At 45.5% G+C, this 19,030-nt stretch overlaps 1 protein-coding gene across 3 annotated transcripts in view; it reads right to left on the bottom strand.

Annotated features, from left to right (window-relative positions):
* The window catches only part of znf652 (zinc finger protein 652), a 47,797-nt gene that overhangs the window by 22,056 nt on the left and 6,711 nt on the right, over positions 1–19,030 (bottom strand). The window lies entirely within an intron of this gene.

The raw sequence follows: 19,030 nt of genomic DNA, 5'->3' as shown, positions 1-19,030 counted from the left end.
GTGTAAGATGCAATCTTTGCAACATGCTTTCTAGTCTTTACCACAGTCCTTAATTTCTACATAAAACCACAGGCAATACAGAAGGCTGCAAATCAGTTACCACACTCACTCTTGCTAAGCTGTGGGAAGGGCTGTTTGTTTTTTGTTCTCGATTTGAATTTCTTTCTAACAGTAAAATTATTTCAAAACCCCGAGTGCACGGGCAGCTGCACTCTCCTCGTTGCGAAGACGGGCCTCGCCCCGCTCACACGCACAGCGAGAAGAAGCCGATACGGCCCAACAGGCACACAGGTCCCGGTGAAAAGGGGGCTCCTGCACGTGCAGCAGCGCCCCCCCGGTGCCGAGCGCAGGAAGGGACGATGTTGCGCGGTTGTGACTATACGCGCCGTTTCCTGAAAAAAACACCGAAACTTCAAGTGAATGTCTAAGGCATCTACAGACTAAGGGGTGTGACACGGCTTCCATTCCACAACCTTTTCATCCATTTCACGTTTTATCAGCTGCAAGTTGATGTAAACTGGACTGATGAAGCTGGAGAGTGTACACAGTCCTTTGCTACCATTATGTTTCAGCTCTATGGTTGAGTCCATCCAACACCCTGCAAATAACATACGAATACATCCACCCAGATCTGAAATATCCATCAGCTGCTGCTGGCTGACCGAAAGGAGCCTGCAGCCTGCGGAACCAGACACGGCTCAGGGCGCTGTGCAACAGGAGGCGGTACGTCCATCCCTGCGAGCTGCTGCTCCAGAAATCCTCCCAATTCAAAGGAACACAAATACAAACCACCAGTCAACACTTCTACTCACAGGGGATCTTCATCAGACCAGACAGCACACGCCAGCACCATTTCGACCGATTTAAAGATGATTAATTACAGGTGAAGGGCAAAATTATTAATGGACAGAATATGAATTTGAATAAATATTATCGATTACATTAGTATCAAAGTATAGACACCAAATCATTTCTATCCTCCCTTACATATTAACCTTGTAGTTTAGGAGTTTTAAATATGAACCAACAAATATCCTTAAAGCATTGTGACTGGAGTATTCAGATTCAGATTTCTAATTCACTAAATATGAATCAGAAGGACTACAGACTTGGAAGAACACAGAGTGAATAAATATTTTGGGGAAAACATTTACATAAAAAATATTTATATGCAACATTATTTGACATTTAGTCACAGAAACAGCTTAATATCCCAGTTCCCATTACAATCCCTCGGTGATAATGGAAGATTGAGTAGTTATTAGCATCATCACCCAGAGGGTGTAATGAGAACTGTGATCCAACCAATACATCCAGATCATCACCCTGTGATCAGCTACAGGTCTTGATGAGGTTTGTTTCACCTGCGCACCAGTGAGCAGAAACTGGGGGGGGCACTTCACTTGCACAAAGCATGGTGGGAGTATGGAACAAGCTGCCAGGCAGGCTGTAGAAGGCTATACCCTGGCTGTTCTCAAGAAAGGGCTGGATGAGACCCATCCTTATACCAATTAGCTACTACCTACCAAGCAGGTTAGGTGAGCTGAATGGGTGCCTCTTGCTTGTGTTCGAAAATGCTCTATGGAACAAAGCTGGGAGTATTTGAGGTACTGTATCTCTCCACAGCTCTACTGTCACAGCACTGGGCTTCACTGTACTTCGTGCTTTTAGGGACTTGTACTATTGAGTACTTTACACTAAACACTCAACCACAGTTCAAAACGCAGCACGGTGAGACACGACCTGCAAGAGCTCCTTCCTGTCACCGACTCTCCAAACCAATCCTTCACACAACAGGCTCGGCCACACGTCTCGAGCTCAGACCGGGCGCAGCGCCGCTTCCAGAGCCGGCTTCTCTCTCGCAGCAGCAGGCCAGACATGGGCAGAACAAAATGTCAGGCCCTGAATATCCGAAGGATTTCCAAGCAGAAGCATAAAACTGCGCAGCCTCGCTGTTGCACCTTAAACCACAGCCTGACTCTGCTCAAGCTGAGTGCGTGTGAGGTGACAAACCTCCCCACTGGTGTCTTTTTCCACAGAAGCGTCGCTATTTATGTGATTGAAGTCAGGCCCACTGAAGTAAATAAAAGTAAATAAAATACCTCACACCTTTCTTTTAGAAATCTCTGCGATCTAGAATATGTAGCGATGAGTCACGGGGGTTTGAAACACCGCTAGTATGGCTCCTACAGCTCTAGCCAGGGCTGGGACAGCTGCTCACATACTGGACACTCTGCTCAAGAGAGAGGTATACTACAACAGCTCAGAACTCAAGGCCCAGTACGATCCTCCAGCTCAGCAAATCAGTGCTCATTCGCTTTTCTCTTGTTCCCTGAGCACAGAGGTGCCTCGCTGTGAGAGAGTATCCATCTTGAAGGGCAGAAACTGACCGGGTATTTGAGATCTGAAGAGACCATCTTTCAATTTAGAAAAGCGGGTTGTTTTCACTTAAATGGTGTCCACCAGCTAAGAGAAACCTCTTTATGTTGTACGGATACACTAATTTAGCACTGGAGAAAGCTTCCCTCTAGTTTACCATGAACTTTGTATTTTTGTTTGATAAAATCGTCTCTCTTATACTGATTTTTCTCTCAGATGGGCCTGGAATCTTGCCTCCTAAAGACTAGGTCTTGGTTATAGGCTGGACTCGGGTATGTAAGACTCATTGTGAATATTTGCGAATAATAATTGTGTGTTTTGTATTTGGCTGGTTTTCTAGTCTCCTATTGGCTCAGTAACACTGCTGTGCCAAGAAACAGAGAAGCCACATGACCAGCTCTTGACACTTCCTGACTGTAGGGGAAGTGCTGTTATCTTTCAGAAATGTGCTTCCTAGGTAAGCTGGTGTCTGAACTGACTTTCTCATCTTAAAATGTTACCTCAAGTTTTTTACAGCCCACAGCCTTCCAGTTTTTGTATAATATATGGTGTGGAGCTACTGAGAACATTTATTACTTTAATAATTTATAAATGTATTATTTATGTGTAAAGCCTTGGCAGCAGGTAACCTCAGAAACAGGGACTTCTATGTTTCAGATAAGACCGTTTCCAGGGACAATAACGGGGATCATACAGATTTTGCCTCCAAAACTCCTGATAAGAGAATCTCACTTCGTTTCTCACTATTGCAGTGCAGGACTGGGGGGCTGCTGATGCTGTCAAAGCCCCCTGTAGCTTAGCAGGCAGAGCTCCCACAGCTCAGCTCAACCTGCGGCTCCGGACTAGCCAGCTGGCCAGTACCTGCCGAGTGCCAGACCTCACCAGCGGCCTCCACCTTCTCTGAACTGCAAGATCTTGCACAAATGAGATGAAAACATGCAGCACCTGATTACGCAAGACCGTGGGGAGGCACATGAACTGGAAACTGCTATGCAAAGAGAGTCTTCTGTTCTGCATCAAAGCGCGGCATATTCCCGAAAAGTCACGCACAGCTCAAGCCAGAAAGTTAACATGGCAAGATCTATGTATTGTAGACGATAGTGCACGATGCTACAGCATGGGGCTCAGCTAGTAAATACAGTCTTGCCCCTTACTGTGTCAGTGATGAGGCACAGTAAACACTGAATGAATGAATGCTCCCTAAGGCGGGCACACAAAGGACGGGTTAAGAGATGTACCAGCAGTCAGAGCACCCATGCAATGTGCACGAGCCTTGAACTCAATTCCTGCCATTCAAATACAGACTATAGAGTGAATAAAATGGGCCCGGATGTTGCCTCTTGTCTCTCACCACATGGTGTAGTGTGGTCAGCAGCTCCTGCCATATAAACACATGCACACCTCAGGTGCCCACACGCGAGAAACCTTTAATGCAGTCAAGTCTCTCAGAGAGAACGGAGCTGCTGCACGCCTACTCAGGAGACTGGCGTCAAATGTGTGCAAAGCAAGAGTAGCAGGGAAATCAGACTCCCAGTGCTAAGCAGCCCATAGAAGCCCTGTACGTCGGAGAGGACTCCAAACTGGCTGGGGCGACAGAAAGGCATGGAAACTCAGCCCTGCTTCCCAGACAGGTCAAGCCAATCTCTGTGGCTCAGTCTGGCCACGCTGGAATACACCAGCATGAGCCGAGAAGCGTGGCATTGCTCACTTAGTCTGGTTTCCCTTCCACGCCACACTGACCTCAAAACCCCATCATTTATCTGAAAGGAGAAGGGGCATCTTGAAAGATCGGGGAAGAGACACTGGCAGAACACAACTCTAATTATAGCACTTCCCTTTGCCAAGATCGGGCCCACGTGTACGTAAACACTAAGTGTCACACACCCATGAGTAATGAAACCAGTTCCTCTTTTTCATCACAAATCTCTCGAGCGGAGCCCGCTGAGCCCGGACTCGCTGAGGAAACCAGACGGAGGCTCACTGGCTGCACGACTGCTGAGCTGAAGCTCTCCAAACAGCAGCACAGCGTCAGGCCATACAGCTGCTTCCCCGCTCAACCAGATTAGTCCAGCGAGGTGCAAAAGGCAACCGTGACCCAGGAACAAGGAACTCCAGCGCTTAAGAGCCACAACGAACCAGGTTTTAGCCAAATGATCTAGCAGAACCGCTCAGACAAGACGTCCCATCACCTGCATTCAAGTCAGATGAAAAATGCTTCTACAACCTTGTACGGCTCCAAACAAATCCAACATTTAGCTGTACACTAGCCGACTGTTTAAAACGATATTTACATGCCTCCGTTGAAATGGTTTAGTTAACAACATGAAAAGCAACAAACCACAGGATAACAAAGAACACTGATATATGAAGACACATATATGTATTCAGCCAAATCATTCTTCGTTATAAAGTGTGAAAACAGCACCTCAGAGCACTTCAGAGGAGAACACAGGAACAGATCTGCTGCTCCAACAGCTGCACTGCTGGCTTTCCAGCTGTGACACCTTGTTTCCCTCTGCCGCTTTTACAATTTGGAAAACAATTACTTAAAAGATTAGCAACAGGTAAAACAGGTACTTTTTGCAGAGCTGCTCTTTTGGCAGAATAGTGTCATGATGTTATAGTACTGCTTTGAATAAAAAAGGAATATTCACAGATGCACTCTTCCAATCAGGGAAATATAATATTTTGGGGGGGAATTAAAACCCGAAGAGCTCTCAGCTTATGTCCCACTGTAAACTGCATTCCCCTACAGCTCTGACTGCCACCTGCTGGCAAATGACATCACACACGCAAAGCAACGGGTTTGAGCTTGTGACAGTGAAAACCCTTCTCTGAAAAGCCTGACCGTCACATCGACAGCAGGCGTTTCGGTACCGAGATCCGATCGGGACTGGCAGGGACACCTGCAGAAGGAGCAGTCATGCTTCCCATTCTCAAACATGCCCGGAGAGTGCTACAAGCTGACCGTTTTCACAGGCAGGACAAAGCGAAAGCACTCCGATTCTTTAATTCGGACCTATTTTGGGATCTCTGCCTTGTCCCACTTGTAAATTATATAGGGAGTGTGATGTACAAATAACTGTGCCTGCTTCTCACTTCAACGAAGGACATAACATTCCTTCCCAGCAGAACAAAGTACTCAGGCTTTTGCAAGTGGAGCCATAAATATGAGCTGCAGGGAACACAGGTTCAAACACCCCCACCTCGATTACAAGCAGACGTTGAAAAGAACTAAAGGGTCAGTTTTTTAGCCACCGATTTCCCAAAGAGTACCTTCTTTCAAAATGAAGGACTGTGCCAACAGATGATCAAGAGAGCACCTGAGCAGGAACAGCAAATACAGCACCTTTCAAACATATTTAGACTGTCGCAGCTTTCACACTGCTGATTAAAGCTTACAGTCCATGAGACTTTGAAAGGGGAATTAATACTTCATATTCACCATCACTTTCAAAGATAAAGCCAAAATGTAGTAGGAATAATAGGACAATTCATATGAAAGAAAAACTGTAAAGTCACAATTACAGAAGTATTCAAAACACAAAATTACCTTTTTGAGCCACACAATTAGTTGAGTGGCCTCTGACTGCGCGCAAGAATAGAGAGTCACAATAGAGCAGAATAGATACACCTGACTCTGGGAGGTCTCTTAGTCAGGTTGTGCATTTCAAGCAAGGAGTCAACAAAGAAGAACAAAGAGTTTCCAAAACAACTGAGGACTGAAGTTGGATAAAAGCACAGATCTGGCGTGGGATATTAAAACATTTGAAAGTCCCTTAATATCTCTTTGAGCACAGTGCAGAGGATCACTAACGAGCGGAAGGCACCCAGGCACTGGCTGGATCAGGCTGCCCCTCCAAGCCGAGCCGCTGGAGCAGGAGGAAACCGGAGAGGGTGGCCACATCACAGCACCAACATCCCGCACGGGGATTCCGGCACAGCAGCTGTGTGGCACTGCAGATCCTCACTTGGCATTTGCAAATTCTAAACTTAAGTGTTTGTATGCGTCTTTAAAATTAGAGGAAAGCTTCAGAAATCTTTCAAATGTTTTTTTCAAAAACTGTATCGACCTCCATGAGAGCCCATATTCCACAAGATGAGATTTCCAGTTCACAGCTCCAGTAACTCTGCACAACCCGCCTCCAGCTCAGGTGCTCAAGGTGAAGGAGCAACACAGGCAGGTCACTTCAATCACTCAGCTGCCATTCATTTCTGCGTAGCTGTGTAGAAAGTTAATGACTAGAAATATCCTGCATCTTTCTAGTTTCTGTCTGATGGCCGAAGAACATAAAAATGCTAAGCAGCAGAAGATAATGTCCTTTACATGCAACCATCAAAACAAGCCAACTGTGCAGTGCACATACTGTATATATATACACACACCCATATTTGGAGCTTGTATTGTTACACACTTGATAATTATTAACTATATGATTAGAAAGTTCAATGCTGCTGTTGTATAAGTGTCACACCCCAGATAAATGTCTCTTAGAATTAAAAATAATAAAACAAACTGTACTAATATTTGTGTAGATGTGGGGGAAGAGCTTCAGTCCAGGAACTCTTCTAGCTCACATGTTTGAAAAGTTTTGTTATAATTTGCATTCATACCCTTTTGATCAATTAAGCAATTTACATGGTAAGTTAAGGAACATCTCCTTGAGGGCTCTCAATTTACTTTCCAATTTTTCTCTTGATTAAATTAAACAAATCAGCATCAGAAGATCATAATTAAATTGTTCCAAGTCAGATGAAATTGGCAATCTTATTGCTGCATGCAAGCCCTGCTGGATCGAGGCTCTCCAAAACAGAGTTAGAGACACCCATTGTAGACGAATCGAGCTTGTTCTGCAGGTATGCATTTGCATTTGTGAAAGTCCCTCACTGAGACCGTGCAGGACAGAGGAGACACACCGACATAAACTGAAATGCAGACACAAAACACCTAACTTAAGATGTAGAAATAGAAAGCACAACCTGTTTGATAAAGCTGATCATTTTGAGTTGGAATGAAAACACAGCAGAATGAATGAAACATCAGCCCTGCACCAAGACTTGACACCCCATTCTCAAAGTATCTTGGAAATTTTCCCTTTGAAACCTACAGAATATAAATATTTTATTAGGATAATTTAAATTGTAAGGACATGGTTCAAGATTATTTTAAGCTGATCTAATTAGCATTAATTTAGCATAACTAATTCTAATTCTTATAGTGCAGAGTAAAAAAGTTAATATTGAATAAAAACACTATTATGACTTATACTGAGGTTTAACATAAGAGAAATGTTTTGCTGTCACTAAGTTTAAATATACTGATGAATCATTAAAGGAAAATATATTTCACCCCTGGAGTACTAGTGAATACTCTTCTGGTCTCACTATTGAATGTGTTAAATCAGTAATGTCACATCTACTTGTCATTGTAAGAGTGTGGCACAGGAAATTCCATATTGCGATCGCCGAGATACTGCAGTTATGACACTGGCTCACAGAGCAATACAACCCCCCTCCCTTTGGAAACTTAAGAGAATACAATGATATTTAGGGAACAAGCAAATGTTCAGCCAACACTTTAAACTCTTGCCTTAGGGGGAACAGAATGATAAGTCATTTTTTGCTTGTTACTTCAGAAAACACAATGAAATAAAGCTGGAAAGTTAGGGTGATCAATGTATTTTTATGAGGCTGTGCACAATATGACCTAATAGGGCTGTGCAATTTTGAAATTTTATTTAGGTTTTCTTTCATGTATCGGCCTCAGGACAATACCAGAAATCAGACAAAAGTTTTAAGAAGAATATAGTAAATTTTAGGAAAGCAAAGCTAAATTCAGCTGTAAAGATTCTTCAGCAGTCGCTGAATTTAAAGATGCTGATAATACATGGAATTATTTATTGTATGCATGACAAACTGGTGGTTCAGAATGAAGAAAACTTCTGAACCAAATTCGAACACAGACTTTCAAGTTAAGTAGGCAGATCTATTTCAGTGACCATATTTCCCCAAGAGCACTGACTCACATTGACTACCTACCTAAAACCTGTCAGAGGTAAGGAGCTAAACTTAATTGACAGTGTTACTACTAATCTGCCTACGTGTAACAACCTACTCAGTTACAAATATCAATCTCTTGATTTAAAGAAAATAATACTTGCAAGTCAGAGGACAGATTACGTTAACACGATTTCTCATTAAGAATGATTATTAGCACTTTTAAAAATAGAAAGTGTTGATGTGAATTCTACACATATAGTTATTTCTGTGAACTATACAGCTATGACTAAATTATTTGAGAAAGGATTTAATGAACATATCACAGTAACTGCTGTCATGCCTTGCTGAAAATACCACTTACAGGCTATTTAGACAGAGCCCATCAACCATGACTAGTGACCAGCCTTGTTATAGAATATGCTCTTGTTTGCAGTGCAGAAGTAACTTTCATTTTTTCCTGCATTATTAAATAAAAAAATCAAACATCACTAAATGATTATATATGAATAGTAATATTTGTGCTAGATAAATATTCTAGCACACCTCTACTCAGAAACCCTAAAAGCACACATGGAAGGATATGTCATTATTAATATCTCGTTTCTTTTTCCACTGTGGGACTTGGTGATCTTTACCTTTGTTTCTGAAACCCTGCAAAGACTGACATGCTTCTTGAAGATGGAAATCGAGTTCAGGGATTATCCTGAAGCTTTACTGGTTAGTGAAGGTATTTTGTCTGCTTCAGCTTTGCTCTTGCAGAGCAGCACTTGTGCACAGTTTGCTGTTGTTTACACTCACACTGAACCGCAGCTTTCTACAGTACGTGGGCAACTGCAAACACTTCCTTTGCTCTCCTCTGCACCGTCCTTCCAATTATTTCCTCTGTGCTTAAAAAAGCGATCTGTCTCTCTACACTCTGTGCTTCACACGAAAGCTCTCTAACTTGACAAGTCAGCCCAAGTCCTCAGGCTCAATCGACTCCCTGAATGATGAAAACAAGTGGGAAACAAGCTGATTATCATAAGAGAGCCCCTCCTCTCTCCTCGAGACCCCACACTCGTAGAGCTGCATCCTGCTGAGCAGCTCCCAAGACTGGCTGAGTCGCCAAAGCAGCACTTTCTCCCGGCAGTGAGCTGTAACCACCTGACCACAGAGTCCGCAGCACCGCTGGCTGGAAATCGCCGCTGCCCCGCCCCGCCCCACTCACAGCCTCCACATCCCAGCCCCGACAGCACCTCCAGTGCTGCTCACGTCAACCTCTTCTGCAATCGTTCACGACTTCCTGCTGCAAGCTTCTGAGCGCAGACCAAAAATCCTTTTCACATGTTTCGGCTGGAACGGAAGCCAAAATAAGGCTTTGTTTTATTTTCCCCCCAACTTTCGCACGGGGGCCCTGCAGTGTGTGCCCGCTGGAGCTGAGCTGCTGCAGACGACGCTCACGAGCTGGCTGGCCGCCGTGGGTCGAAGTGCGACGATGTGGCGCAGACCTGGTAGTCGCTCGGGGACTCCTTTCCACAAAAGGCAGGCTTGAAGGCAGTGCATGCTGGGCCTGAAGATCAGGAGACAGACCTTCTCTCACCAAGAGGAGGTCATTCGGTCCATTTAGCGTATGTGGCTCAGCATCTAGCTACACTCCCCACTCCCACAGCCCTTTGTGTAAAGAAGCGCTTCCTGTTTTCAGCTTGAGACTGACTAACAGTTTCGACTTGTGCGCTCTGGTTCATGTTTCACCTGTTCTGAAGATCATGATTCTTGTTATTCTGTGTCGGTACATCAGTATTGGTCTTGAAGAAGTCTGCGGGTTTTAGTTTTTCAGGTCATTTGAGGATTTTAAATGAATAAATAGAAATAAAAGATATCTGGCGTTTTGGAGTACAGTTTTAGTATAACATCCTTTGATTTTAAGTTCTGTACTTTTAGCTACATACTGTATGGCTACAACTTTTATATTCCTTTCCAACATTGCCTGGAAGATGTTAACGTTTCTCTTTCACAAACAGCTTCTTCAAGCTTGGCGACTCCCATCTAGTATCTAATTTGTTTTTACGACTGGCATGGTGCACTCTGCTCTTGTACATTAAACCTCACCTGTCAGGTGCCTGATTCGTCTTGGATTCTAAAGCTTTCTCAAGTTCTTTTGCTGCTTCTATCCCACTTCACCACAGTCTCTACGAAGACTACTGTCTTGGCGTCTTCTGCAAACCTCACTAGGCTACTTGACCAGAACGATCCCCCGATCTCAGGACTGTTAAAAACTGTCTGGAACTGACAGAATGTGCACTTAGATCTCTCACACCATCAGCCTCATCACCAATTCAGCTGAGAGTGACTCAGCTAGAGGAAGGGGATGAAATGTGAGGTGAAAATATTTCACAACACTGTGAAATTCCCATAATGTCTTATGTTGCTCCCAGAGGCACAGCAATGGGGGGTTCCTAATGTTGTGGCCAGAGGATGCTGCTTTCTCTTTTTTGGAAGTCCACAGCTATCAGGAGTGAGGTGCAGCAAACTGATATTTTTATATATTCCATTGTTTTATGAGTGCTGCCCAAGAAGCAGAATCGGGATGCTTGGTTCTTAGGTTAAAAACATAATGTTTACAAGGGAGAGGAAACACTTGTCCCATCAGGCTCATTTGGTAGTTATCTGGATGAGACCCTCTGATCAAATCTCACCCTGGTTTCCTGTAAGAACATGGCCGAACAACTGTCTCACGCTCCCGCTGCCCTCGGTGTAAAGCAGCGCCTCCTGTCCCGAGTTTTAAAAGCATTTTCTTCCCGTCTTCCTCCTAGAGGACATCAACGGGATACCTACTTTGATAGTGGGGAAAAGGGACTGTGCTTCTCCAAATCTGACTCCAGCACAAGCAAGTGAGCCCCCCACTGTAGCACATGTTGTAGCTGTGTAGCTCCGTTAAGGTTTATACCTGTACACCTGACAAACATCAGGAGTCAGCGCTCGAAACCTTTCGACAAACTACCTAACCCACAAGAAAACTTCCTTCCAAGCCAGCCTTTATACACCAAAAGAAACAACAGCTCCATCTAAAAATTAAATCTACTAATTCTGCAATCCTGTGTCTGAATCATTAAAGCTGTACGCAAGAATCTTTCAATAGGGCTCCTTTATACCTACCATGAAAACCTCTTCCCTTCAGATAAAATAAGACAGAAGGCTGGTTGGAGATGAAGTATTTCACAGAGCAGTCGTTGGCCTATGGGTCAGAGGTGTACCACAAGCACAGGTGAAAGCAGACCTGAAACTACCATGATGAGTAATTCAAAGAACTCCGTGCAACTATTTCCTTTTAAAGAATAAAAAAACAGATTTCTGCGTGGAGGTAAGATAACCGTAAGGTAAGCTCTGCGCGTGGGAGGCTTTCAAAGATTTAATAATCGTTTTGTGTTCTACAAAAAAAATTGTCAAGCCTCTGAAAGAATAACCGCAACCTTTCAAGGTTTTAAGAGTTTTTTAAGCCAGTAAGAGAATAACGGTCCGTTCTGCAACAGAAACATCCAACAAAGGAAACAAAATGGCAATTAGCGTAACTCTCAGCCCCACAGTGCACCAGAAACAGCTGCCGACAACATAACCAAAAAGTATTTTGCTGCAGCTGTGTGCACTTCTGGTCTGACAATTTCTCAAATGTTTTTTGGAAATAATGTCTATTACAGCTTGTGTGCAAATTCCTGTTTCTGTGCCTGAGCTCAGGCTCCAGGGATGAAACAGGAGATGTTGCAAAGCCCTCTGCCCCAATCTAGGCAGCAGACTAAGGAGGAACTCAGTCCCTTTATACTGCTAAAGCACTACGGGTTCAAACTTAAAACACTTCTGTGTTACTAATATTGCTTTGCACAAGAAAGGCATCTCTTCACACAACTGTAGAAACAACTTAGAAGCAACTTCATCAGTCTCTTTAAGTCTCTATATCTACACACACACACGACTTGAATTGAACTTTTTGAAGGTTTTAGATGTTCAGTTTCTCCCCCATCACCGTTATGAAACTGAAAACTGAAAAGGGGAACTGCAAAGAGGAGATAACTTTGTTGCCAGCTGAGATTATTAACTTGTATTCACATATCGCAGCATGCTGGAATGAGAAAATATCAGTTTAAGCATTACACAATGTGCGAATGATATTGTATCCTGCTGAAGATGTGAGATTATGTTTAACCCTTTCTATGCACAACCACTGAGCCTGAACCCAAGGTCTGCTTCCTGTAGGGTGTTTTACCAGTTTTACAATCATCCGTTAATGACTACACACCAACTGCAGCACACAGACTGTGTGCAATTACTTGGCTTTATTAGAAAAGATGAATAAAATAACTGTCTTTCCAACGGCTAATTAAATATCCAGCAACTTATATATTCATTTAATTGCCACTGAGCAGCACAGAGTTTGCCACTGGCAAGGGGTGGGTGGGACAAACTTTTAATTTTATGAACCTTTGAAAACAATCAAATCTCTTCCGTCATGTCACAGCTCTTCCAGGGAAGGCTGCAGGCCCGGGCCGAGTGCCGAGAGCTCCGTTCGTGGAGGGGAAAGAGGGCCCAGCTGCACACACAGCGGCCCCCCGGACTGCTCCAGACCGCTGACCTGCTGGTGCGAGCCGGGCCGCCGCAGCGGGTCTCTGAAAGACCAGGAGAAAAGATAATCCAGAGGCTGACATGGCTTGAGGATTTCTCCGACAGAACTACATTCCGGACAGCACAGCGTCCCAGGCTGTGTGGAGAGGAGGGGTGTGTGTTAATTTCATCCCACCCTCTCTCCAAACGTCCACGGCTTCTTCCTCATTAAGTACACTTAAACACTGGTTTAGATACCAGGCACCGTCGCCAAGCGCAGCAGACACCAGGCCACAGACATGCAGCGCAAGACTTACAGAGGCTTTTTTTTTTATCTAGAGGCTTTTCTAGCCAAAAGAGCAACACATTACAGAACTAGAAAGTCCACTTCGGCAGTGCTGGTTTAGCTCTGGGGAGGGGGGCATGTGGAAGCAGGAAACCAGATCTGTACAGAATACCCACACCGACACAGGACACGTTTCACAGCTGGCACGAGGTCAAAGGTCAGATTGGAGCAACACTACTGCCACAGGTCTGACACGAACCTGAAAGTAACCGGGCACAACCCGACTGAGCCCTGCAATTAAGACATCTTCCATTTCAAAATCAACGGAAAGTATTGGTTCCTACCAAAAGCAAGTAAACATGTTTAGAAATAGCAACCAAAACAAAAAACAGGTCAACAGCAACATGTCAACATGAAACTTCAAAGCTGTGTTAAGGCAGGAAGCTGCTCATGAGCAGTAATTCTCAACACACCTGAAGGCAGACATTGCACCCAGGGAAGCCCCGGTCATCAGCATGAACAAAAGACCAGCAGCTTCAAAAAGATCAAAATACGGACTACTGATCCAATTGACCCCCAGCCCAGAGATCCACTCCTCTGGACGCTGGAAAGGCAAGACGCTGAGGTGGCAACAGTTCCCCATGATGCCTCGTGGGAAGGAGTGGAATCGGGGGACACTCACTTCACGGCGATCCACTCCTCCTGCACTCAGCTGAGAAACACCCACACCAGCGCCCAGTCAGCGCCCCGAAAACTCAAGTCAGTTTTCCCAGCAGGGAAAACAAGGGGACACCAAAATCCGAGCGAGGCAGCTGCCCCCCGAGGGCCGGCAGGCCAGGGACAGCAGCAGGAGCCGCTCCTGGAGAACACTGGGCCCCCGCTCAAATCCAAGACAGTGGCCATCACCAGAGCCACGAGACCAGCCCCCTGCTCTCTGCTCCAGGCCGTCTCCTGGACACAGCCCTGCCCGCAGCCACAGGTGACCCGCGCAGGCCAGTCAGTGACCTCTCACACAGAGGCCAGACCGCAGGGCTGCTTGACCTCTGCTGTGCCAAAGACAGTGCAGTCTGAAGAGAAGAGAAGATCAGGTCACTTTATTGGCCATACACAATTTCTTGTATGAGGAAGGGGTGCTACTGGAACCTTCTCAAGCCGCTATGTGAAAACCCCACACCCAGCCAGTTCCCTGATTCGCGCCCGGCAGCTCGGTGTGCAGCTTGAGCAAACTCCCAATCAGCCGTGGGCTCCCACTGGACACTCAACTCCTTGCACATTCTGGACGTGTGTGTACCGAAGAACCTGCCGTTCTTTTGTAACGGTTTTAAATGCACATCCGCACAATTCCCACTTGTGTCCTTTGGTTCTTGTTTCACTGTTCATCTGAGGGCGTCCTCTGGGAATGACTGAAAAGCTGTCGGCATCACACAACTCCCACGGAACAGGCTAAATCCTCCACACAAGGACACAAGGACAAATGTGCGCAAAAGTCAAAGCGCCGCTATACACAAAAGGGTGCAAACTCATTTTCTAGATTCGTTTTTGCACAAGAAGCATGCAGGAGAGTCTCAGTCAAGAGAATCTAGCCTCTTCTCTGGCACTGCTTCCAAGCCACAGCACTTGAGGCAATGACAACACACTCGGTGTTTACCAAGGATCTGCAGATTTCTCCCCATGGTTTCTGCTGTTTGCTCTCAAAGTTCCTCAAACAGAGCAGGTTTGAACTCGCGTGACTGACAAGCTGCACAGCAGAGGGCTGTGACTCCACTGCGCTTTAGCTAGTGGCTCCAGGGAGTGCCTCTCTAGGTCTGGGGAACTCTCACAGCAGAGGACATCTCAGGACAGGCTGCAGTCGGCTGAGCCTAGCCCTGTCCTTTCTACATTTTAAAATGAGCCCCCTTTGAACCACGACAATTATGCCTCTACAACGAACACAAACATCAATTGACCTAATTTTTTTATGGTACGATATTCTAGCAGATTAATAATCCTTTTGGAATTTTTCAGAGCTGTTCAGATCGTAATTTAGGAAGATCATTTTGACCTTGTGTATTTCTTGTGGCAGCCATCAGCAAAAGTCATAGACCACTTTGAAAACGGTTTCATTAACTAAATCACTATTTAAGTCTTCATGAATGACTTTTTAATGTCATTAGCGGAAGACGTTGTGACTGGGAGCGCTGTTTTTGAAGAGCCAGCCTGGGCAGAGGTCTGCTCTCAGCTGGTCCCGACGGGGCGACACAGCGGGGCAGAGCGAGAGCTTGCGAACGGAGGCACGTGGCCTTGCTCTACAGAAAAGCCTGTCACAGCCACACGAACACAAAACAGGGTTCCAAGCGCATCTGATAAGCAAGAGGAAAAAGAGAACTTTAAACAAACAAGCACACAATCCTCTGGACAACATATTCCTTAACACACGTCTGAAAAAACGGGGGGATGAGGGAGAGACAACAGACTCCTGCTCTCCCTCAGAGGGAGGGGGTTCTGTCCTCGCCCTGTGCGGTAGCTCAGCTCAGAGGGGCTCCATGTCTTCGCCAAGCTTCCCTGCCGCCTGTCGGCACGCTGAAGGAGCAGGGCAGGTCAGTGGAATCCACAGGGGGGCGCTGCTGAGGTCCCGATACCATGGCACCCAAGAGGGGAAAGCGATCACCAGCACCCCCTACCTCAGGGGTCACTACAAACCACTGCACACAGAGCAGGGGGGCAGGGGCTTTCTCGGAACACCGCTGCAATCTGAAGATGAGATTATCATTTTCTTAATAAGTGGCATAAAACTGCAACACAATATAAACGTTACTGAATTTCCCCAGACCTGCCCAGCATCCCTCAGTGCAACGACCCATGAAGGTGATATTTACCTGGCCTCCATCTTGTCATAACACCTTCCTGCAAAGTTAAACTGCATTTGCATGACACTTCCCCACACTTCCAGGTTATCTTCTTACTTACAGAACTAAAATATCACAATAAGAACACTGAAACCATTTAACCATTTTACGTAACCAAACACCAAGATCCAAAACTTTTGTTCACAATGGCTCTAAAAACAAGGAAGTGAAAAAACAACACTACAGCTGCTCTATCAGTCGTCTCTGGTAATAAGCCTCCTGCCCCCATGATGACGAGGGCCCCCCAGAGCTCATCCGTGTTCTCAAGCAGCCTCTCAGAGCATCAGTGGCAGTGATGAGGTACTGTCCAAGCTCTTCTTCTCTGCTCATATTCTGTTCTAACACTGTCGTTCTACATGCATCCACTCGGCAGGAGTAAAGGATGTATCATCACCCCACTATAACGAGGGCTTGAGCAACTGCACCCAGCCCTTGTTTAAATGCAGGCTGCTACACACAGCACATTGCATACATTAACCTGAAAAGGCGATACGACCAGTTGCGTGATATTGATAAGAACACAATGCGCTTTCCTGGATGTATACTGTAAGTCCCGCTGTTCTTATCACAGTATGAGAGCTGGAACAGGCCAGCTCTTTAACACATCCCCAGATTCGTTCCCTCGAGTTTTTTCAACCAAATATTCTCTCCACTGAGTGAGGCCTACGTATCGACGGCTGTCCCCTGGCCTCGCCTCCCAGGGCAGAAGTGACAGGAACAACGAGCGCCGTGAGGTACAGGCACCGGTGAGACTCAAGATAGTTGACAAGGGTCAAGCGCCCCCATGCTGCCCCCACCTTCCAAAGGCAATGCAGCCCCCCGATGCCCCCCCACCGCAGGGAGCGGCTGCACACCGTTGCGATGCTACACATCACAGCAACCTGCCCTGTTCGACCACAGCAGGCTGCAGGGTTATGCAACATCGTTAGTCAAAATCCATTCTTAAAAGAAATGAGTCAGATGTCATTTCAGTAGCTATGAAGCGTTAACTTTGAAGTGGGGAGCCATTCTATTTCATGTGGTTAGCAAAAGTAATTAAATGATCACAAATGCTGTTTCTATCAGGCTGCAAGTCCTTTTGATTAGTGTTGCAACTACAGGCCCAGTCCCACAATCGACACCAGCCACAGGGGAAGAAACATCCAGCTGCCTTCGACACGTACCACAGTCCACACCGCCTGGGCTGTCAAAACAGCAGCTGGAACTACCTCCACTTACTGAGCTGAAGATCTGATATTCTGTGAATTTAAACATTTCTTTTGAAAACATTTTATCTATCATTTCATTTTATCATCTGAGCTATTTTATCTTGATGGAAAACAATATATAAACAAATAAATGATGCTTGTTGTGCTTACCTATGTCTTTCATGGAGTGCAGTTAAATAATACAATGTAATAACTTACTGGAAATAAAAAAAAATGAGATTGCATATTGCATACGAATTTCATAGATAATTTTATAAGAATTACAATATAAATACTGAGGAATGTAATCACTCAGTAGGACCTAAATTTGGGGAAAACTTCCACATGGAAAGGAGCTCTGTGCGCGCTCCGGAGCAGGGGGAAGGGCTCTGTGCGCTCTGGACCAGTGTCTTCTGGTTAAATTTTCTGGACTGAAATCAAATTCGCAAATGATTCCCGCTCATGAACTGACTGACTTGGTCCTTTTCTGCATTTCTTCTCCCTCTCTCTCCTCTTCTGGTGCCATTTTGGGTCCATTTGAATTTCTTCCCTAAGGAGGCGTTTCTTTCACTTCTGTTTTGTCGATTCATATATGGAAAAGTAAACTTTTTCACTTCCAGGTCGAGCGCAGCACGGCTTATTCACATTCATCTGTCTCAGACGGCACCCACGGCACTCACTCATCTGATTGCACGCCTGAATTTGACAACTAATTCCAAAATTACTTGAAAAATAAACAGCATTGTTTCTTTTACAGCAAAACAGGACTAAACTGACAGCGAACATAAAAAACAAGAAATATTCAACCCTGTCCAATTCCTGCAACTGCATTCAGCAGATCTTGTTACAAAATAACTGTTTTAAATACACTGTTGGTCCTTGTGCTACTCCGAGGTTTATATGGGGTATCAGGAGAAAAATCGTCTAGATCCCAAACAGGAAGTTCCAGGGCTCATTTGGTTGTTACAATCCAAACAGCACTGTCGGGGTACAGCGAGGGTGTCGGGGTATAGCGAGGGTGAAAACCAGCCATGAGCTTATAGTATTGAAGACCACACATCGAGAAGACGTGATTGCTTCAGTGCGAAAGCAATTCATATTGCAACGATGAATCATACAGAAACTTCGTCTGAATTATTCAAGCACAACGAAACCCACAAACCAGCTTTAACTGTCCATCCTGCGTGTCTACTGTCAAATTTCCAGCAACACTAAGAACCCTGTCGCCTCGACCCTGATCTTCTACCTTCACAGGCCAGTACAAGGCTCAGAGTGTCGGCCTGCCTGCCTTTAGAAAACCCCACGTGCCAAGAGGAAGGCCAGAGCTGTCACTTCCTCCTGCACGGGGGTGCTGTCGGATCTCAGCTCGTCTAGCTTGAATAAAACCAGCCTCAGAGCGAACAGGCAGCCAACACCGAGACCTGCTTGCGTCCCTCTTTCTGTCATTCAGAAGGCGGGCCTCTAAGCCAACACTGTGCACAGCTAATGTACAATTGTCTTTGAAGAACTTTAACTGTAGGCATGAATACGAGACCAGTAGTGTAAGGTCAGTGTGGTCCTATTTCCTTGAAATGGTTTGCCCTGAATCTGCACATTCCAAGGCATGCTGCCTTCGAGATACAGCCCTGCCACTCTACCGTGAAGCCAGGGGTTTCCACCCGACAGGCAGGAGGGGGCGCCAGGGCGGGTCTCCGCCCACGCTGGAACAGCGCAGAGCGCGC

The sequence above is a fragment of the Lepisosteus oculatus genome, chromosome 28 (assembly GCF_040954835.1).
Source record: "Lepisosteus oculatus isolate fLepOcu1 chromosome 28, fLepOcu1.hap2, whole genome shotgun sequence".
In the NCBI taxonomy this organism is placed as follows: Eukaryota; Metazoa; Chordata; class Actinopteri; order Semionotiformes; family Lepisosteidae; genus Lepisosteus; species Lepisosteus oculatus.
Note: the sequence above shows the minus strand (reverse complement) of the source record. Positions and strands in the feature narration are given on the sequence as shown.